The 20,313-nt window shown below is 33.5% G+C and overlaps 9 non-coding genes across 9 annotated transcripts; 8 read left to right on the forward strand and 1 right to left on the reverse strand.

Moving 5' to 3' along the window:
• Positions 1 to 634: 634 nt before the first annotated feature.
• On the reverse strand, positions 635 to 743 carry Trnai-uau (transfer RNA isoleucine (anticodon UAU)). Its single transcript has 2 exons — positions 706 to 743; positions 635 to 670 (listed from the first exon to the last, which is right to left on the reverse strand). It is a non-coding gene; the product is annotated as a tRNA-Ile (tRNA).
• Positions 744 to 10,427: 9,684 nt separating this feature from the next.
• LOC131929995 (U2 spliceosomal RNA) lies at positions 10,428 to 10,620 on the forward strand. The gene has a single exon (XR_009384050.1). It is a non-coding gene; the product is annotated as a U2 spliceosomal RNA (small nuclear RNA).
• Positions 10,621 to 11,718: 1,098 nt separating this feature from the next.
• Positions 11,719 to 11,911, forward strand: LOC131930007 (U2 spliceosomal RNA). Its single transcript, XR_009384062.1, has one exon. It is a non-coding gene; the product is annotated as a U2 spliceosomal RNA (small nuclear RNA).
• Positions 11,912 to 13,009: 1,098 nt separating this feature from the next.
• On the forward strand, positions 13,010 to 13,202 carry LOC131930009 (U2 spliceosomal RNA). Its single transcript, XR_009384064.1, has one exon. It is a non-coding gene; the product is annotated as a U2 spliceosomal RNA (small nuclear RNA).
• A 1,098-nt stretch (positions 13,203 to 14,300) lies between these two features.
• Positions 14,301 to 14,493, forward strand: LOC131930011 (U2 spliceosomal RNA). Its single transcript, XR_009384065.1, has one exon. It is a non-coding gene; the product is annotated as a U2 spliceosomal RNA (small nuclear RNA).
• Positions 14,494 to 15,592: 1,099 nt separating this feature from the next.
• Positions 15,593 to 15,785, forward strand: LOC131930012 (U2 spliceosomal RNA). Its single transcript, XR_009384066.1, has one exon. It is a non-coding gene; the product is annotated as a U2 spliceosomal RNA (small nuclear RNA).
• A 1,098-nt stretch (positions 15,786 to 16,883) lies between these two features.
• On the forward strand, positions 16,884 to 17,076 carry LOC131929996 (U2 spliceosomal RNA). Its single transcript, XR_009384051.1, has one exon. It is a non-coding gene; the product is annotated as a U2 spliceosomal RNA (small nuclear RNA).
• A 1,098-nt stretch (positions 17,077 to 18,174) lies between these two features.
• LOC131929997 (U2 spliceosomal RNA) lies at positions 18,175 to 18,367 on the forward strand. The gene has a single exon (XR_009384052.1). It is a non-coding gene; the product is annotated as a U2 spliceosomal RNA (small nuclear RNA).
• A 1,098-nt stretch (positions 18,368 to 19,465) lies between these two features.
• LOC131929998 (U2 spliceosomal RNA) lies at positions 19,466 to 19,658 on the forward strand. The gene has a single exon (XR_009384053.1). It is a non-coding gene; the product is annotated as a U2 spliceosomal RNA (small nuclear RNA).
• The last annotated feature ends 655 nt before the right edge of the window (positions 19,659 to 20,313 follow it).

A 20,313-nucleotide genomic window follows, 5' to 3' on the forward strand; every position in this document is an offset into this window, starting at 1 on the left:
AAAAAAAACTTGGCAATATTTTCATTGTTTTAAAATCATGTTACAAAATAGGCCTATTGCATATTTCAATAATTGGGACGGGACTGTCGTAATGTTAAAAATAAAAAAAAAATTATGTTTTGGAATTAAAAATAACAAAAATCAAATTCAATACCCACATGTTAGATTACATTCCACCACACTCATTTCTCTATGTATAGTATATAGGTTTCATTTGTGTGTTTATTCAAGTTATAAATGATCGCAATGAGTAGTGTACTTTAGGATGAAACAAGTAAAACTTGCATTCTAAAAACCTCATATGAAATCAGTGGGAAATATGGTACATGTTAGTTCTCAGCAGGAAAATTACTCGAAATTACTCAGACATGAAAGGAATTCTAATCTATAATACTGTAAATAAACTGTAAAGAAACGTAGCCAATAGATGAGCTATAAATATCACGGATGAAAAGATGACAAAAAAGTTACATCTATATACATTGTTAGCTGAACAGCAGACAACGATCATTATTGGCGCGAGAGACTTGCCTATTCCTAATCATATACCCTTCACATTTTGTTCAATCCAATTGCTATGTTATTTTATTATGTTGTTGTTTTTTTTCCCTTGAATTTATATATAAAAAAAAACTGCCCCGGGTGAGGATCGAACTCACAACCTCCGCATATCTTGTCCCATAACTTCTAGGGGAAGGTACTGTCTATAAGTACGGCGCGCTAACCGATTGTGCCACCGGGGCTGCTATTAAAAACGCTCAAATTTTGTTTATTACAACAGCCGTGATAATTTTAAAACAACGGCTAAAGTGTGGACATTTTAACATTGAAGCATTCCATTTGATTGGAAAACTTCTTTTTAATAGCAATGTAGTGGATATAATGCAGCAAAATGTTACATTTTAGTGCAAATCTGTACCGTAATTAAAAAAATTAACGCTAATGATTAAACTAACCGGAGTTATGGAATTTATTCCAGACCTACATAAGGCAAAATCCAATTTTGTTTCAGCTCATAGCAAACAATAAAATAGTTGCCTTTCAATATCTGACCGTAACCGTGTAATATCTGACAGCTAAAGTGTAATATTTGACCGTTAAAGTGTAATATTTGACAGTTAAAGTGTAATATTTGACCGTTAAAGTGTAATATTTGACCGTTAAAGTGTAATATCTGACAGTTAAAGTGTAATATTTGACCGTTAAAGTGTAATATCTGACAGTTAAAGTGTATTATTTGACAGTTAAAGTGTAATATCTGACAGTTAAAGTGTAATATTTGACAGTTAAAGTGTAATATCTGACAGTTAAAGTGTAATATTTGACAGTTAAAGTGTAATATCTGACCGTTACCGTGTAATATCTGACCGTAACCGTGTAATATCTGACCGTTACCGTGTAATATCTGACCGTAACCGTGTAATATCTGACCGTAACCGTGTAATATCTGACCGTTACCGTGTAATATCTGACCGTTAAAGTGTAATATTTGACCGTTAAAGTGTAATATTTGACAGTTAAAGTGTAATATTTGACCGTTAAAGTGTAATATTTGACCGTTAAAGTGTAATATCTGACAGTTAAAGTGTAATATTTGACAGTTAAAGTGTAATATTTGACCGTTAAAGTGTAATATCTGACAGTTAAAGTGTAATATTTGACAGTTAAAGTGTAATATCTGACAGTTAAAGTGTAATATTTGACAGTTAAAGTGTAATATCTGACCGTTACCGTGTAATATCTGACCGTAACCATGTAATATCTGACCGTTACCGTGTAATATCTGACCGTTACCGTGTAATATCTGACCGTAACCGTGTAATATCTGACCGTTACCGTGTAATATCTGACCGTTAAAGTGTAATATTTGACCGTTAAAGTGTAATATTTGACAGTTAAAGTGTAATATCTGACCGTTACCGTGTAATATCTGACAGTTAAAGTGTAATATCTGACAGTTAAAGTGTAATATTTGACCGTTAAAGTGTAATATCTGACAGTTAAAGTGTAATATTTGACACTTAAAGTGTAATATTTGACAGTTAAAGTGTAATATTTGACCGTTAAAGTGTAATATCTGACAGTTAAAGTGTAATATTTGACAGTTAAAGTGTAATATTTGACCGTTAAAGTGTAATATTTGACAGTTAAAGTGTAATATTTGACCGTTAAAGTGTAATATCTGACAGTTAAAGTGTAATATTTGACAGTTAAAGTGTAATATTTGACAGTTAAAGTGTAATATCTGACAGTTAAAGTGTAATATTTGACAGTTAAAGTGTAATATTTGACAGTTAAAGTGTAATATTTGACAGTTAAAGTGTAATATCTGACCGTTACCGTGAAATATCTAACCGTAACCGTGTAATATCTGACCGTTACCGTGTAATATCTGACAGTTAAAGTGTAATATCTGACCGTTACCGTGTAATATCTGACCGTAACCGTGTAATATCTGACCGTTACCGTGTAATATCTGACAACTAAGGTGTAATATCTGACCGTTACCGTTACTCCAAACATTAGGTAATAAAGTTGTGGAAGGTGTAGTTTGATATATTCTGAGTGAACATTTTATTCATGAACAATACAATGGCTTGTACAACGAATATAAACCAACTTAAACCAGGCCAAAAGTTCATGCTTAAAATTTGAAGTAGTTAATGTCAGAACCGTAGCGACCATTCCCGGCGCCAAGGATAAACTTTCAATTTGGCGCCCCTTCAGAGAAAATTTTCGATTTGTACCCCCCCCCCCCCCCACCCAAAACTTTTGATTTGCACCCCTCAAACTGTTTATAAGGCAAAAATGCAGCTAAAATGAAATTTTAATTTATTTTCCAACCCATTTTGCCCCCCCCCCCCCCTAAAATCGGCGCCCGGGGACATATGTACCCCCCCCCATCGCTACGCCTCTGGTTAATGTGAAGTGAAATAGACTTTTGTCAGGAACAGTTACTAAAACTTGGGTAATCGGTTTAAAATATAATTAGACACATGAAAAACTTATAACACAATCGAATTACAATATTATAATACCGCAAATAATGGGCGCAAAATATAATACTGGAAATACACGTCGTAACTGTAAAGGGACGCAACCAAAGAAATATTAAAATACGAAAGTCAAACATAAGTTGTCTACCATAATTTAAACAAGGTTATTTTTTTTATTTGACGTAGGAAAAAAAATCCGTGTCTAAACGTGTCATTAATGTAGTATACATATAGAAAGGGGATCTAGATAGAAAATTAATCATAGGAAATGAATTGTAGAAAATAAATACATCTTAATCGATACGTTGCCATTCATTCATTCATTCATTGTATGTCGTCTTACACATTTAGCGATTCCATGCTGCTGCTGGTTAATTCTCGGTGGATATCGGATGAATTTATGTAAATTGATACGTATCCTTTTTTTTCTCTTTTTTTTTTGCTGGATAGAATACAATACGATATACTGATTCATTCACGTGACGAAATTTAATTAGTAGACTGAATACTGGAGACAAAACACGCGTCTTTAAAACCAAGGAAACAATTTCAACCATGCAAAAAAATATTAAAAAATAAATAAATAAATAAATAAATAAATAAATAAATAAATAAATAAATAAATAAATAAATAAATAAATAAATAAATAAATAAATAAATAAATAAATAAATAAATAAATAAATAAATAAATAAATAAATAAATAAATAAATAAATAAATAAATAAACAAATAGGCCTAAATAAATAAATAGGCCTAAATAAATAAATAAATAAATAGGCCTAAATAAATAAATAGGCCTAAATAAATAAATAAATAAATAAATAAATAAATAAATAAATAAATAAATAAAAAAATAAATAAATAAATAAATAAATAAATAAATAAATAAGTTAATTAATTAATTAATTAATTTAATTAAATATAAAAAATATAAAAAATAAAATAAACGATTAAAGAGAATCTACAAGATCAAATGCAGACTTTTCATAAATGATAAATCATGTCCTTACATGGCAGTAAATGGTGGAAAGTAACAAGGGCCAATGTTATTTTGATTACAAGCTTTTAATTTGTATTTTATGTATAGTAGTCGTTTTATTCGTTCTACTCGGGGATTCATTGTTGGGCTGTCTGGTAGTTATGTACCGATATGACAGAGGGCGAAAATCGGTTTTCGTTGAAGCTAATCATAAAATGTAAATTTAAAACACCCATGTTTAAATGTAGGTCTAATAGGTATTAGTTAAAATTTTGTGTTAAACATTAATTCAAGCAATAAATATTAGTCAAAAAGATAATGATACGAGTATAGACATATTTATTTTCCCTCTAGTTTAATCTTAACCTCGAAATATCAACCTCGAAATAATAGATTAACTGGCATATTCAAATATAGGGTTTACTTCCCCTCGAAAATAAGCTTTTTCCCAGTGGAATATACAAATAGTTTAATTGTTTACATAAAAGTAAACGTTATTTAGATAATTGCGTAACCGCACTGTGTATGCACTGTGTATCTAAATGAAATAAAGACTGAATTAATTAATTTATGCAAAACGTTTCAACATTATATATTACCCGCCAAAAATAAAAATCTAAAAGGGAGATAATGTAGTGCAGCGGTAGTGTAATGAAAAGGTGACAGTTGGAACGGGTATATCGAGCATATGACGAGCATAATAATACATAATACGAATAGACGCTATTCAATGTAAACAAATATACATTGTAGTTACATGTTTGGTACTATGTGTACTGTAGTGTGTACTGTACTGTGATTCGAAAAAGTAAAGCATGTCGATTGTAGGTGCTAACTGTAGGAAAAAGAACCGCTATCTAAATATACAATCGTACACCAAGACAGCTCTTCGAAGACGTTTGCCATGCTTTATGTGAGAAAGTAGGATAAATGTTGAAGAGTTTTGGCAATTATCGTCAAGAAAGTAATTAAAAATAATAATAATAATAATAATAATAATAATAATAATAATAATAATAATAATAAAAGATAGGCCCTAAATACTTCGATTTTGAGCTTACGTAATAGAAATTATCTGGCAAAGATGGATGATTTTTTGGAGCAGGTGCGAACAATGGAGGAACAGAAAGAATAAAGTCTAGATCTAGGTCTACATCTCTTTGAGGCAAGCAATCAGTGAAGCTAACAGGCTTACGTTCAACTGTAAGTAATGAAATAGGTATCAGTACCTTTCAAAATTTAACTAGAATATAATATAGAGGTACGCAGTGGACATAAATGTAATATTTACTTTACTTGACTTTATCTAGAAATCTAACGCCCTAACCTTGGCCTAACGCCGGCTAACGGGCCTAACAGTGCCTTAACTACTTAAATAACCCTAGATTTAGATAGTATTTTAGTTACACTAGTAACAGTTGAGTTAGTGCTGTTAGACGGTGAAACTGTAAGTAAGTAGTAAGTAGCTTACTAGTTTAAAGTAAACACAACTGACATCACATGCATAGGCATGAGCCATGAGGCCATAGACTGCCATAGAGGCTACTTTTACTACTCTACTTGAAATCTAGTAACTAGATCTAGATGATCTTGATCTAGTCTTCTAGAATCTTCTAGATTCTACATTCTTCATCTTTCAACACATGTCATAGATCATGTGTCACCAAGAACCAGACTTTCAAAGTCTTCCTACAGGTAATGTGTATATTGTAGACTACTAGAATCTAGATCTAGATTCTAGATCTATACACTTTTCAGTGTGTATCTTGCTAATTGTGTGTTTGTCTGCATCACTAACAGTCTTGTAGTCTTGTTCTAGTCAAGTTAGTAAAACAAAATTGTTTTACATCTGAATTCAGATGTTGAATTGTTAGATATATGTGTAAGGCTTTAAGGGTTACTTTTTGTCTAGATATGGTTAGTAGGCTGTGTAGGCTACAGGTTAGTCTGAAATTAGAGTTGGATAATGTTATGTTGGATAACATATGTTGGATAACATCTTTGGTAACATATGTTGAATAACATAGTACATCTAACAGACTATTCTGCAAAGGAGGAAAAGGTGTTATTAATTGATGTAAACACTGTGCATTACCTTACAACCAATTAAAATATTAAAAACACTTATCAAGCAAACACTCTTAAATTGTTAAAAAAGTAAATAGTCATTTACTAATAGGAATAGTGTGCTCTATTAGAGTCAACCATAGTTTTATGGAGAAGAATGGTCATAAAGCCTTTTTATTATGATAAGGCTAATCATTTGATACTAACATACATTGATTGCATAATATAAATAACAACAAAGTGAATAACCCATGCACAGAAAATATGTAGTTATGAAATAGGCCTAGTTAACCTGATAGTGAAGACATGTGTTGCATGTTGCAAAGTTTGTATTGCATTGAATGTGGAATTTCTAAATGCAAGATGCACCGAAAAACTAAAGAAACCATTAGTATGTGCTGTAATAAAATATATTATAAAATAAATCAATTTTCTATTCCCATTCCATTGGCTGTTATATAGTATGGTAATCAACAATGGTTTGAATGTAGTTTATTGTATTAAAATTAAAGCAGTTTTTAAAGCAGTCTTAGCTGCAATTATTGTTTAAAGACTACCAACTTTTTCATTAGGTTGGACAATTCTGTATAAGATCTCACATTGTATTTTGATATAACAGATGTTAAGTATAAAGGTATTTTTAGTTCAAGTACATTTTCATCAATGTATTGGAGGTTTTGCACTATTATTGTATCATAAGTTGTAAAATGGCTGTAGAGTAGTGTCAGATAATGTTTTAACCAATTTAACTTATAAAAACAGATGGAAAAAAATTTATTCATTCCCCTTTCTAGTTGAAACATTTCTAAGAAAGCAAATAATGAAGAAATTCTAGTGTCTAGTCACACAAGTATGATTGACGTACATTTTAACATTGAAACACACATTGATTTAAAAATAACAGGATTTAAGGTGTAACAAAACATATTTAAACTAATAACTAAAAAAAAAAGATAACTTGAAATTGTTTTAATTTTATCCAGTAATGTAGTTATTGTGAACCACATACCCACTAGTTTGTTTCTATTACTACACACTACACTTCTATGAAGGTTAATAAGAAGAAAGGGTACTTGATAAAAGATAGTGTTATAATGCTAACATGTAAAAAAAAATTAAATTTGTATAGATCTATTTTTTTTTAAATAATATTAAAAAGGTCTTTGCAATAAAACAAAATATGACCTTCTCTCCATCTCCAGCTAGTGTTATGTTTTACAATCTATAAATCTGCAGTAAAAAATGATTATAATATTTAAATATTAGAGTCAAGACATGATTAATAGAAGTCATGATTAAGAGATTAATATATGATCTTAATTTTATCATAACACAGTACCGACATAAAAAGTTATAATCACTTGTTAATTATTTTGTTCTAAAACAATGAAAATAAAATAAAATAAAATAAAAGTTCATTTCTCCTTAGTTGAATATGTTTGTTTATGTTACTTGAAAGAGTGAACTGAAATTAGCCAATCAATAATATTCGTGTATTAGATTACAGTTCTAATTGACTTAACATGAGCCAATAAGTTAAGAAATAGTAACACTATAACAGGTTGGGGATGCAAATGTGAGACAAAACAATAATTACTGAACGTACAAAATCATTAATGAGTAAAATTGACTTTGTACATGGGTTGATATTAAAATATGGAATGGGGGAACAGTGAAAATTAAACTAGCTGCATATTTAGTGATGGTAAAGTTCCAGCTTTAGTAGGTTATTGTTAAAATATAAGTGATCATTGAATTTTAATGTGTTATAAAATAATGAATAGGTAAATAAAGTCACTAAACAAGCCAATATCCTGGTTAAAATAGTAACCATCCCAAAAAACAATGAACTTATCGGTGTATAGTTTATGATTGAAAAACAAATTGATTCGATGATAATAATGGAACGGTTAAATCAGAAAATAATAAAATATAAAATAATCAGTGATACGCCTAAGTAATGTGATGAACATAATAAAAAAATATAATATTTATGTATGAATGTATCATAGATCTTTTTAATTTATAGCTCTATATTACCTAGTTAAAGGTTGGATCATAGGTTTCCATTTTAATGTAAGCAATATAGGAAATTGGTATTTCATGAAATAGTTGAATAAAATGTTGTAAAAATTAGCAACATTATATTTATTTATTTATTTATAAGAGAATTACATTTTTCTTATGATAATTTAAAATTATTGATGAATATAGAAAAAAAATTTGAAAGTAAATAAATTATAAAAGCCGGAAGTTAAGCATAACATTATTTTAAATTATTTGTTTGGCAAAAGTGCTTAAATTGACAGCACTTCTATGATCACATGATATAGATATGTTATATAAAAATAGAAAGTAAATCTAAAGATGGAAAAATAAAATTTAAATTGAAACCATTTTGAAATATTTAAGTAGTATCAAAGTATCATAGACCAGCATAATTATACTCTCTGAAAATGTAATCATAAAAAAAGTGTGATATTTGATAACTGAAAGTTATGAAAGTATGTTACACAACAAGTGACCTAATGTAGAAAAAAATAATGTAATTGTAGTTTTTTTTATGATAAAAAAAATAATATAGTACCATATTTAATGTAACTTTTTACTTGCAGGTATGCCTTGCATATTATTGATCCACTTTCAGTCACATAATTTAAAAAAAATGCATCAAGTATTATTTATCCAATATTTTATGTTAATGTGTATTAAAGGGGTATTTTTCTCTCTCAAAACTATTGTTAAATGAAAAAAAAAAATAAATTGAGCAATTTTCAAGGAAATAATTTGTAAATAAACCATTGTTGTAAGGAAATATTACACCGAATATTGAATGAATGAGTAGGTAACACACTGTAAAATGAAAAAAATACTAAATATAGAATCTACCTTTGTACTATCAGATAGTATGTGGAACAATATGTCCCAACATGTAATAATTGGAAGTAATATAGCATAGGCGATATGTATGTATGTGATTGAATAAAGACGGCGTGCTGACAAATAGTCTAGTACAGAACCGGATTATTTAGACTTTAGCCGAGGTAAATATATTTTCAAATGTTCTGTATAGCACATCTCGGCTAATAGGCTATAGCATATGGCGGGCCTAACGGCAATGTACTTAGTAGACTCATATACCGTAGGCTCTAGTCAATGTTATATAATAATGTGTTGCCTATTTCGGAAACAAAAGTTTTGAGTTAAGCGTGGGGTATGACCCAAAGGCTAACCGGCTGACATGACCACACGAAAATAGTACAGTTCGTTGACAGTTCGTTGTTGTGTTAGCCTATAAACAAAATATTGCCACCAACATTTGTAAACAAAAAAAATAAAAATAAGTAAAAAAGCCACTGTACCTGCGTTGTAAAGTTTGACTAATTTTTGTATGGTAAGGTCCTTTATAGTGTTAATCCATTTCTCTATCTGTTATCTCACATAATGAAAAGTAAACGGCTTGTAGATTCTAGATCCAAACAGCGAGGGCGAAACTTGACGTGACCCGCGCGATCATACCGCAATAGGCGCCAGAAGTCAGCGGACCAATCGCCGCGTTGTTTCATGAAGGGATAAGGGACGGGCTGTGTTGTGTGTGTTAGGTTCGGCTGTACTCGTGTACTCGGACTGCAGGCTCTCGTAAATAGCTTATACTGCTATATGTATGTTGTAGCTATATGGATGTTGTAGCTATATGGATGTTGTAGCTATATGGATGTTGTGATAGGATGTAGCTTAACAACTGTGGTAGAGATTTGTAAAATATACTGTCAGCCAGTTTATATAAACTGTACATAAAATAGTGTCTACTGAAACGATTGTATTTTTATTCTTTCCACTACCCGCTCTCAAATGGAGTGTAGCAGTAGCAAAAGGAAATTGAAATGCAACCAAAATATGCAAATGATTAACAAGGCTGGCTGGCTGGCTGGCTAACAGAATTCTTATGCGTATTCGAATCCATGTTAAGGTTGTGTAATTGTAAGTGAAAGTAAATGAATTGAAGGGGCCAAGAAATGTGTAATGAATGAGCTATGCAAAATAGAGAAATATGTTTTTCTTACTGTTTTTCTTTTGAACCATTGAAATATGTATGAATGGTATGAGATTAACAAGGGAAGGAGCAGTATGGTTCGAAAAATTCCGAAAATTTTTCTCACTCGCTCACTCTCTCGCTCTCTCGCGATATGTATAGACGACTACTACCGAATCAGAAGTCATGTTGGCTGAATGCGATAATAAATGCATAATATGAGAGCAGTATAGTCTGCATTATTATATTACACAGTTCTTTCCACAATTATTAATAATAGTTCGCATCTAAATTATAAATACTATTTTATGCAAGAATGAGGTTTACGCGTCGGTAGTCCAGTGACCGTTATCGCTTCTCGGCCTTTTGGCTAAGATCAAAGTGTAGTATCTGTTCTTATCAGCTTAATATCTGATACGTGGCTCATTGAGTCACTACGATATTAAACTGATTTTTGGTACTCGGCGGGATGCCCGGGGCTTGCTCCGCTCTCGCCACGGGTCGGCCCGGTATTGCAGTTCTTCCGGGAATGGCCCATTCAATTTCAATAATGTACGATTGGTCTCTCTCTCTCAATAAAAACAGCTCACTGCTGGTCAGTCAGAGTGATATGGTATTTATTCTATACCAGTCACTGTTTGCTTAAAATGTTAATCGTTTGAGCTGACCAGCACATTTTTTCTTTATTTGACGGTTCTCAAACGAACGGCAGCCGGTATAAAAACAGATATTTTTTTTTATATTTAAAATTTCTCTCCGCTCCTCTCCTTCGTTGTTTACTAATCTAAATTATGTTTTAAAAATCATTTGTCATGGCCAGTATGTGTCAAAATATCACACTTCTGTCCACACAGGACCAGTATTAATTTCACTTTAATATAAAGAAAATAGAAATTTAAATGTAAATTTTTAAAAGTTATTTCAATTTAAAAAAACAAAAATTCATTTTTATTTTTAAACTGACGTACATTGTTACGTACATTGTTTAATGTATTCTTTCCTTCAACGATTTGCATATATCTTGATCCTAATTGATTTCAAAATGTTAAATGAAACATTACAATCAGCAGAATATTAATAACAATGATCCGTTTAAGAAAAAAAAATATAAATAAAAAAAAAAAAAAAAAAAAATCTAAATTTACAAATTTAAATTTTGTGGTTTTGTTCCGCATCTTTTCTCCTGCCGACCTCACGTCACCTTTTTGTATTCTTTTTCTTTCTCAGTCTCTTCCTATACCTTTTTAACGTTGGCTTGTTCCACAGCGCTAGTCGCCTTGCGCCGCCCGCCAAAGACGTAAAACAACAGGGCGTTGATCGATTCGATATACATCAAGGCGGCGCGGGCGTCAAGGGAAGCCACTATTACGACGTTAAGGTAAGGCGCTATATTTTTTTCCTTGTTTGAGTTTTAGAAATTCATAATGTTACTTGTTTCATTGATTTCGTTAACATTCGCCTTTCCGCTTTGGCAGATTGTAAAACGCCCACCGCCTAACGGCCGTACGTCGCATGGGCGGCGATTTCTGCAATAAGGAATATTTTCGGTGTGCGGAATCGGATGAATATTTACGGAATCATTTCAGAGGAGCGGATAGGAAATTTTCCGGAATATGAGGCGTCGGTAGTCCAGTGACCGTTATCGCTTCTCGGCCTTTTGGCTAAGATCAAAGTGTAGTATCTGTTCTTATCAGCTTAATATCTGATACGTGGCTCATTGAGTCACTACGATATTAAACTGATTTTTGGTACTCGGCGGGATGCCCGGGGCTTGCTCCGCTCTCGCCACGGGTCGGCCCGGTATTGCAGTTCTTCCGGGAATGGCCCATTCAATTTCAATAATGTACGATTGGTCTCTCTCTCTCAATAAAAACAGCTCACTGCTGGTCAGTCAGAGTGATATGGTATTTATTCTATACCAGTCACTGTTTGCTTAAAATGTTAATCGTTTGAGCTGACCAGCACATTTTTTCTTTATTTGACGGTTCTCAAACGAACGGCAGCCGGTATAAAAACAGATATTTTTTTTTATATTTAAAATTTCTCTCCGCTCCTCTCCTTCGTTGTTTACTAATCTAAATTATGTTTTAAAAATCATTTGTCATGGCCAGTATGTGTCAAAATATCACACTTCTGTCCACACAGGACCAGTATTAATTTCACTTTAATATAAAGAAAATAGAAATTTAAATGTAAATTTTTAAAAGTTATTTCAATTTAAAAAAACAAAAATTCATTTTTATTTTTAAACTGACGTACATTGTTACGTACATTGTTTAATGTATTCTTTCCTTCAACGATTTGCATATATCTTGATCCTAATTGATTTCAAAATGTTAAATGAAACATTACAATCAGCAGAATATTAATAACAATGATCCGTTTAAGAAAAAAAAATATAAATAAAAAAAAAAAAAAAAAAAAATCTAAATTTACAAATTTAAATTTTGTGGTTTTGTTCCGCATCTTTTCTCCTGCCGACCTCACGTCACCTTTTTGTATTCTTTTTCTTTCTCAGTCTCTTCCTATACCTTTTTAACGTTGGCTTGTTCCACAGCGCTAGTCGCCTTGCGCCGCCCGCCAAAGACGTAAAACAACAGGGCGTTGATCGATTCGATATACATCAAGGCGGCGCGGGCGTCAAGGGAAGCCACTATTACGACGTTAAGGTAAGGCGCTATATTTTTTTCCTTGTTTGAGTTTTAGAAATTCATAATGTTACTTGTTTCATTGATTTCGTTAACATTCGCCTTTCCGCTTTGGCAGATTGTAAAACGCCCACCGCCTAACGGCCGTACGTCGCATGGGCGGCGATTTCTGCAATAAGGAATATTTTCGGTGTGCGGAATCGGATGAATATTTACGGAATCATTTCAGAGGAGCGGATAGGAAATTTTCCGGAATATGAGGCGTCGGTAGTCCAGTGACCGTTATCGCTTCTCGGCCTTTTGGCTAAGATCAAAGTGTAGTATCTGTTCTTATCAGCTTAATATCTGATACGTGGCTCATTGAGTCACTACGATATTAAACTGATTTTTGGTACTCGGCGGGATGCCCGGGGCTTGCTCCGCTCTCGCCACGGGTCGGCCCGGTATTGCAGTTCTTCCGGGAATGGCCCATTCAATTTCAATAATGTACGATTGGTCTCTCTCTCTCAATAAAAACAGCTCACTGCTGGTCAGTCAGAGTGATATGGTATTTATTCTATACCAGTCACTGTTTGCTTAAAATGTTAATCGTTTGAGCTGACCAGCACATTTTTTCTTTATTTGACGGTTCTCAAACGAACGGCAGCCGGTATAAAAACAGATATTTTTTTTTATATTTAAAATTTCTCTCCGCTCCTCTCCTTCGTTGTTTACTAATCTAAATTATGTTTTAAAAATCATTTGTCATGGCCAGTATGTGTCAAAATATCACACTTCTGTCCACACAGGACCAGTATTAATTTCACTTTAATATAAAGAAAATAGAAATTTAAATGTAAATTTTTAAAAGTTATTTCAATTTAAAAAAACAAAAATTCATTTTTATTTTTAAACTGACGTACATTGTTACGTACATTGTTTAATGTATTCTTTCCTTCAACGATTTGCATATATCTTGATCCTAATTGATTTCAAAATGTTAAATGAAACATTACAATCAGCAGAATATTAATAACAATGATCCGTTTAAGAAAAAAAAATATAAATAAAAAAAAAAAAAAAAAAAAATCTAAATTTACAAATTTAAATTTTGTGGTTTTGTTCCGCATCTTTTCTCCTGCCGACCTCACGTCACCTTTTTGTATTCTTTTTCTTTCTCAGTCTCTTCCTATACCTTTTTAACGTTGGCTTGTTCCACAGCGCTAGTCGCCTTGCGCCGCCCGCCAAAGACGTAAAACAACAGGGCGTTGATCGATTCGATATACATCAAGGCGGCGCGGGCGTCAAGGGAAGCCACTATTACGACGTTAAGGTAAGGCGCTATATTTTTTTCCTTGTTTGAGTTTTAGAAATTCATAATGTTACTTGTTTCATTGATTTCGTTAACATTCGCCTTTCCGCTTTGGCAGATTGTAAAACGCCCACCGCCTAACGGCCGTACGTCGCATGGGCGGCGATTTCTGCAATAAGGAATATTTTCGGTGTGCGGAATCGGATGAATATTTACGGAATCATTTCAGAGGAGCGGATAGGAAATTTTCCGGAATATGAGGCGTCGGTAGTCCAGTGACCGTTATCGCTTCTCGGCCTTTTGGCTAAGATCAAAGTGTAGTATCTGTTCTTATCAGCTTAATATCTGATACGTGGCTCATTGAGTCACTACGATATTAAACTGATTTTTGGTACTCGGCGGGATGCCCGGGGCTTGCTCCGCTCTCGCCACGGGTCGGCCCGGTATTGCAGTTCTTCCGGGAATGGCCCATTCAATTTCAATAATGTACGATTGGTCTCTCTCTCTCAATAAAAACAGCTCACTGCTGGTCAGTCAGAGTGATATGGTATTTATTCTATACCAGTCACTGTTTGCTTAAAATGTTAATCGTTTGAGCTGACCAGCACATTTTTTCTTTATTTGACGGTTCTCAAACGAACGGCAGCCGGTATAAAAACAGATATTTTTTTTTATATTTAAAATTTCTCTCCGCTCCTCTCCTTCGTTGTTTACTAATCTAAATTATGTTTTAAAAATCATTTGTCATGGCCAGTATGTGTCAAAATATCACACTTCTGTCCACACAGGACCAGTATTAATTTCACTTTAATATAAAGAAAATAGAAATTTAAATGTAAATTTTTAAAAGTTATTTCAATTTAAAAAAACAAAAATTCATTTTTATTTTTAAACTGACGTACATTGTTACGTACATTGTTTAATGTATTCTTTCCTTCAACGATTTGCATATATCTTGATCCTAATTGATTTCAAAATGTTAAATGAAACATTACAATCAGCAGAATATTAATAACAATGATCCGTTTAAGAAAAAAAAATATAAATAAAAAAAAAAAAAAAAAAAAAATCTAAATTTACAAATTTAAATTTTGTGGTTTTGTTCCGCATCTTTTCTCCTGCCGACCTCACGTCACCTTTTTGTATTCTTTTTCTTTCTCAGTCTCTTCCTATACCTTTTTAACGTTGGCTTGTTCCACAGCGCTAGTCGCCTTGCGCCGCCCGCCAAAGACGTAAAACAACAGGGCGTTGATCGATTCGATATACATCAAGGCGGCGCGGGCGTCAAGGGAAGCCACTATTACGACGTTAAGGTAAGGCGCTATATTTTTTTCCTTGTTTGAGTTTTAGAAATTCATAATGTTACTTGTTTCATTGATTTCGTTAACATTCGCCTTTCCGCTTTGGCAGATTGTAAAACGCCCACCGCCTAACGGCCGTACGTCGCATGGGCGGCGATTTCTGCAATAAGGAATATTTTCGGTGTGCGGAATCGGATGAATATTTACGGAATCATTTCAGAGGAGCGGATAGGAAATTTTCCGGAATATGAGGCGTCGGTAGTCCAGTGACCGTTATCGCTTCTCGGCCTTTTGGCTAAGATCAAAGTGTAGTATCTGTTCTTATCAGCTTAATATCTGATACGTGGCTCATTGAGTCACTACGATATTAAACTGATTTTTGGTACTCGGCGGGATGCCCGGGGCTTGCTCCGCTCTCGCCACGGGTCGGCCCGGTATTGCAGTTCTTCCGGGAATGGCCCATTCAATTTCAATAATGTACGATTGGTCTCTCTCTCTCAATAAAAACAGCTCACTGCTGGTCAGTCAGAGTGATATGGTATTTATTCTATACCAGTCACTGTTTGCTTAAAATGTTAATCGTTTGAGCTGACCAGCACATTTTTTCTTTATTTGACGGTTCTCAAACGAACGGCAGCCGGTATAAAAACAGATATTTTTTTTTATATTTAAAATTTCTCTCCGCTCCTCTCCTTCGTTGTTTACTAATCTAAATTATGTTTTAAAAATCATTTGTCATGGCCAGTATGTGTCAAAATATCACACTTCTGTCCACACAGGACCAGTATTAATTTCACTTTAATATAAAGAAAATAGAAATTTAAATGTAAATTTTTAAAAGTTATTTCAATTTAAAAAAACAAAAATTCATTTTTATTTTTAAACTGACGTACATTGTTACGTACATTGTTTAATGTATTCTTTCCTTCAACGATTTGCATATATCTTGATCCTAATTGATTTCAAAATGTTAAATGAAACATTACAATCAGCAGAATATTAATAACAATGATCCGTTTAAGAAAAAAAAATATAAATAAAAAAAAAAAAAAAAAAAAATCTAAATTTACAAATTTAAATTTTGTGGTTTTGTTCCGCATCTTTTCTCCTGCCGACCTCACGTCACCTTTTTGTATTCTTTTTCTTTCTCAGTCTCTTCCTATACCTTTTTAACGTTGGCTTGTTCCACAGCGCTAGTCGCCTTGCGCCGCCCGCCAAAGACGTAAAACAACAGGGCGTTGATCGATTCGATATACATCAAGGCGGCGCGGGCGTCAAGGGAAGCCACTATTACGACGTTAAGGTAAGGCGCTATATTTTTTTCCTTGTTTGAGTTTTAGAAATTCATAATGTTACTTGTTTCATTGATTTCGTTAACATTCGCCTTTCCGCTTTGGCAGATTGTAAAACGCCCACCGCCTAACGGCCGTACGTCGCATGGGCGGCGATTTCTGCAATAAGGAATATTTTCGGTGTGCGGAATCGGATGAATATTTACGGAATCATTTCAGAGGAGCGGATAGGAAATTTTCCGGAATATGAGGCGTCGGTAGTCCAGTGACCGTTATCGCTTCTCGGCCTTTTGGCTAAGATCAAAGTGTAGTATCTGTTCTTATCAGCTTAATATCTGATACGTGGCTCATTGAGTCACTACGATATTAAACTGATTTTTGGTACTCGGCGGGATGCCCGGGGCTTGCTCCGCTCTCGCCACGGGTCGGCCCGGTATTGCAGTTCTTCCGGGAATGGCCCATTCAATTTCAATAATGTACGATTGGTCTCTCTCTCTCAATAAAAACAGCTCACTGCTGGTCAGTCAGAGTGATATGGTATTTATTCTATACCAGTCACTGTTTGCTTAAAATGTTAATCGTTTGAGCTGACCAGCACATTTTTTCTTTATTTGACGGTTCTCAAACGAACGGCAGCCGGTATAAAAACAGATATTTTTTTTTATATTTAAAATTTCTCTCCGCTCCTCTCCTTCGTTGTTTACTAATCTAAATTATGTTTTAAAAATCATTTGTCATGGCCAGTATGTGTCAAAATATCACACTTCTGTCCACACAGGACCAGTATTAATTTCACTTTAATATAAAGAAAATAGAAATTTAAATGTAAATTTTTAAAAGTTATTTCAATTTAAAAAAACAAAAATTCATTTTTATTTTTAAACTGACGTACATTGTTACGTACATTGTTTAATGTATTCTTTCCTTCAACGATTTGCATATATCTTGATCCTAATTGATTTCAAAATGTTAAATGAAACATTACAATCAGCAGAATATTAATAACAATGATCCGTTTAAGAAAAAAAAATATAAATAAAAAAAAAAAAAAAAAAAAATCTAAATTTACAAATTTAAATTTTGTGGTTTTGTTCCGCATCTTTTCTCCTGCCGACCTCACGTCACCTTTTTGTATTCTTTTTCTTTCTCAGTCTCTTCCTATACCTTTTTAACGTTGGCTTGTTCCACAGCGCTAGTCGCCTTGCGCCGCCCGCCAAAGACGTAAAACAACAGGGCGTTGATCGATTCGATATACATCAAGGCGGCGCGGGCGTCAAGGGAAGCCACTATTACGACGTTAAGGTAAGGCGCTATATTTTTTTCCTTGTTTGAGTTTTAGAAATTCATAATGTTACTTGTTTCATTGATTTCGTTAACATTCGCCTTTCCGCTTTGGCAGATTGTAAAACGCCCACCGCCTAACGGCCGTACGTCGCATGGGCGGCGATTTCTGCAATAAGGAATATTTTCGGTGTGCGGAATCGGATGAATATTTACGGAATCATTTCAGAGGAGCGGATAGGAAATTTTCCGGAATATGAGGCGTCGGTAGTCCAGTGACCGTTATCGCTTCTCGGCCTTTTGGCTAAGATCAAAGTGTAGTATCTGTTCTTATCAGCTTAATATCTGATACGTGGCTCATTGAGTCACTACGATATTAAACTGATTTTTGGTACTCGGCGGGATGCCCGGGGCTTGCTCCGCTCTCGCCACGGGTCGGCCCGGTATTGCAGTTCTTCCGGGAATGGCCCATTCAATTTCAATAATGTACGATTGGTCTCTCTCTCTCAATAAAAACAGCTCACTGCTGGTCAGTCAGAGTGATATGGTATTTATTCTATACCAGTCACTGTTTGCTTAAAATGTTAATCGTTTGAGCTGACCAGCACATTTTTTCTTTATTTGACGGTTCTCAAACGAACGGCAGCCGGTATAAAAACAGATATTTTTTTTTATATTTAAAATTTCTCTCCGCTCCTCTCCTTCGTTGTTTACTAATCTAAATTATGTTTTAAAAATCATTTGTCATGGCCAGTATGTGTCAAAATATCACACTTCTGTCCACACAGGACCAGTATTAATTTCACTTTAATATAAAGAAAATAGAAATTTAAATGTAAATTTTTAAAAGTTATTTCAATTTAAAAAAACAAAAATTCATTTTTATTTTTAAACTGACGTACATTGTTACGTACATTGTTTAATGTATTCTTTCCTTCAACGATTTGCATATATCTTGATCCTAATTGATTTCAAAATGTTAAATGAAACATTACAATCAGCAGAATATTAATAACAATGATCCGTTTAAGAAAAAAAAATATAAATAAAAAAAAAAAAAAAAAAAAATCTAAATTTACAAATTTAAATTTTGTGGTTTTGTTCCGCATCTTTTCTCCTGCCGACCTCACGTCACCTTTTTGTATTCTTTTTCTTTCTCAGTCTCTTCCTATACCTTTTTAACGTTGGCTTGTTCCACAGCGCTAGTCGCCTTGCGCCGCCCGCCAAAGACGTAAAACAACAGGGCGTTGATCGATTCGATATACATCAAGGCGGCGCGGGCGTCAAGGGAAGCCACTATTACGACGTTAAGGTAAGGCGCTATATTTTTTTCCTTGTTTGAGTTTTAGAAATTCATAATGTTACTTGTTTCATTGATTTCGTTAACATTCGCCTTTCCGCTTTGGCAGATTGTAAAACGCCCACCGCCTAACGGCCGTACGTCGCATGGGCGGCGATTTCTGCAATAAGGAATATTTTCGGTGTGCGGAATCGGATGAATATTTACGGAATCATTTCAGAGGAGCGGATAGGAAATTTTCCGGAATATGAGGCGTCGGTAGTCCAGTGACCGTTATCGCTTCTCGGCCTTTTGGCTAAGATCAAAGTGTAGTATCTGTTCTTATCAGCTTAATATCTGATACGTGGCTCATTGAGTCACTACGATATTAAACTGATTTTTGGTACTCGGCGGGATGCCCGGGGCTTGCTCCGCTCTCGCCACGGGTCGGCCCGGTATTGCAGTTCTTCCGGGAATGGCCCATTCAATTTCAATAATGTACGATTGGTCTCTCTCTCTCAATAAAAACAGCTCACTGCTGGTCAGTCAGAGTGATATGGTATTTATTCTATACCAGTCACTGTTTGCTTAAAATGTTAATCGTTTGAGCTGACCAGCACATTTTTTCTTTATTTGACGGTTCTCAAACGAACGGCAGCCGGTATAAAAACAGATATTTTTTTTTATATTTAAAATTTCTCTCCGCTCCTCTCCTTCGTTGTTTACTAATCTAAATTATGTTTTAAAAATCATTTGTCATGGCCAGTATGTGTCAAAATATCACACTTCTGTCCACACAGGACCAGTATTAATTTCACTTTAATATAAAGAAAATAGAAATTTAAATGTAAATTTTTAAAAGTTATTTCAATTTAAAAAAACAAAAATTCATTTTTATTTTTAAACTGACGTACATTGTTACGTACATTGTTTAATGTATTCTTTCCTTCAACGATTTGCATATATCTTGATCCTAATTGATTTCAAAATGTTAAATGAAACATTACAATCAGCAGAATATTAATAACAATGATCCGTTTAAGAAAAAAAAATATAAATAAAAAAAAAAAAAAAAAAAAAATCTAAATTTACAAATTTAAATTTTGTGGTTTTGTTCCGCATCTTTTCTCCTGCCGACCTCACG

The sequence above is a fragment of the Physella acuta genome, unplaced genomic scaffold (assembly GCF_028476545.2).
Source record: "Physella acuta isolate Inbredline_101_S28 unplaced genomic scaffold, ASM2847654v3 ptg001702l, whole genome shotgun sequence".
Lineage (NCBI taxonomy): Eukaryota > Metazoa > Mollusca > Gastropoda > Physidae > Physella > Physella acuta.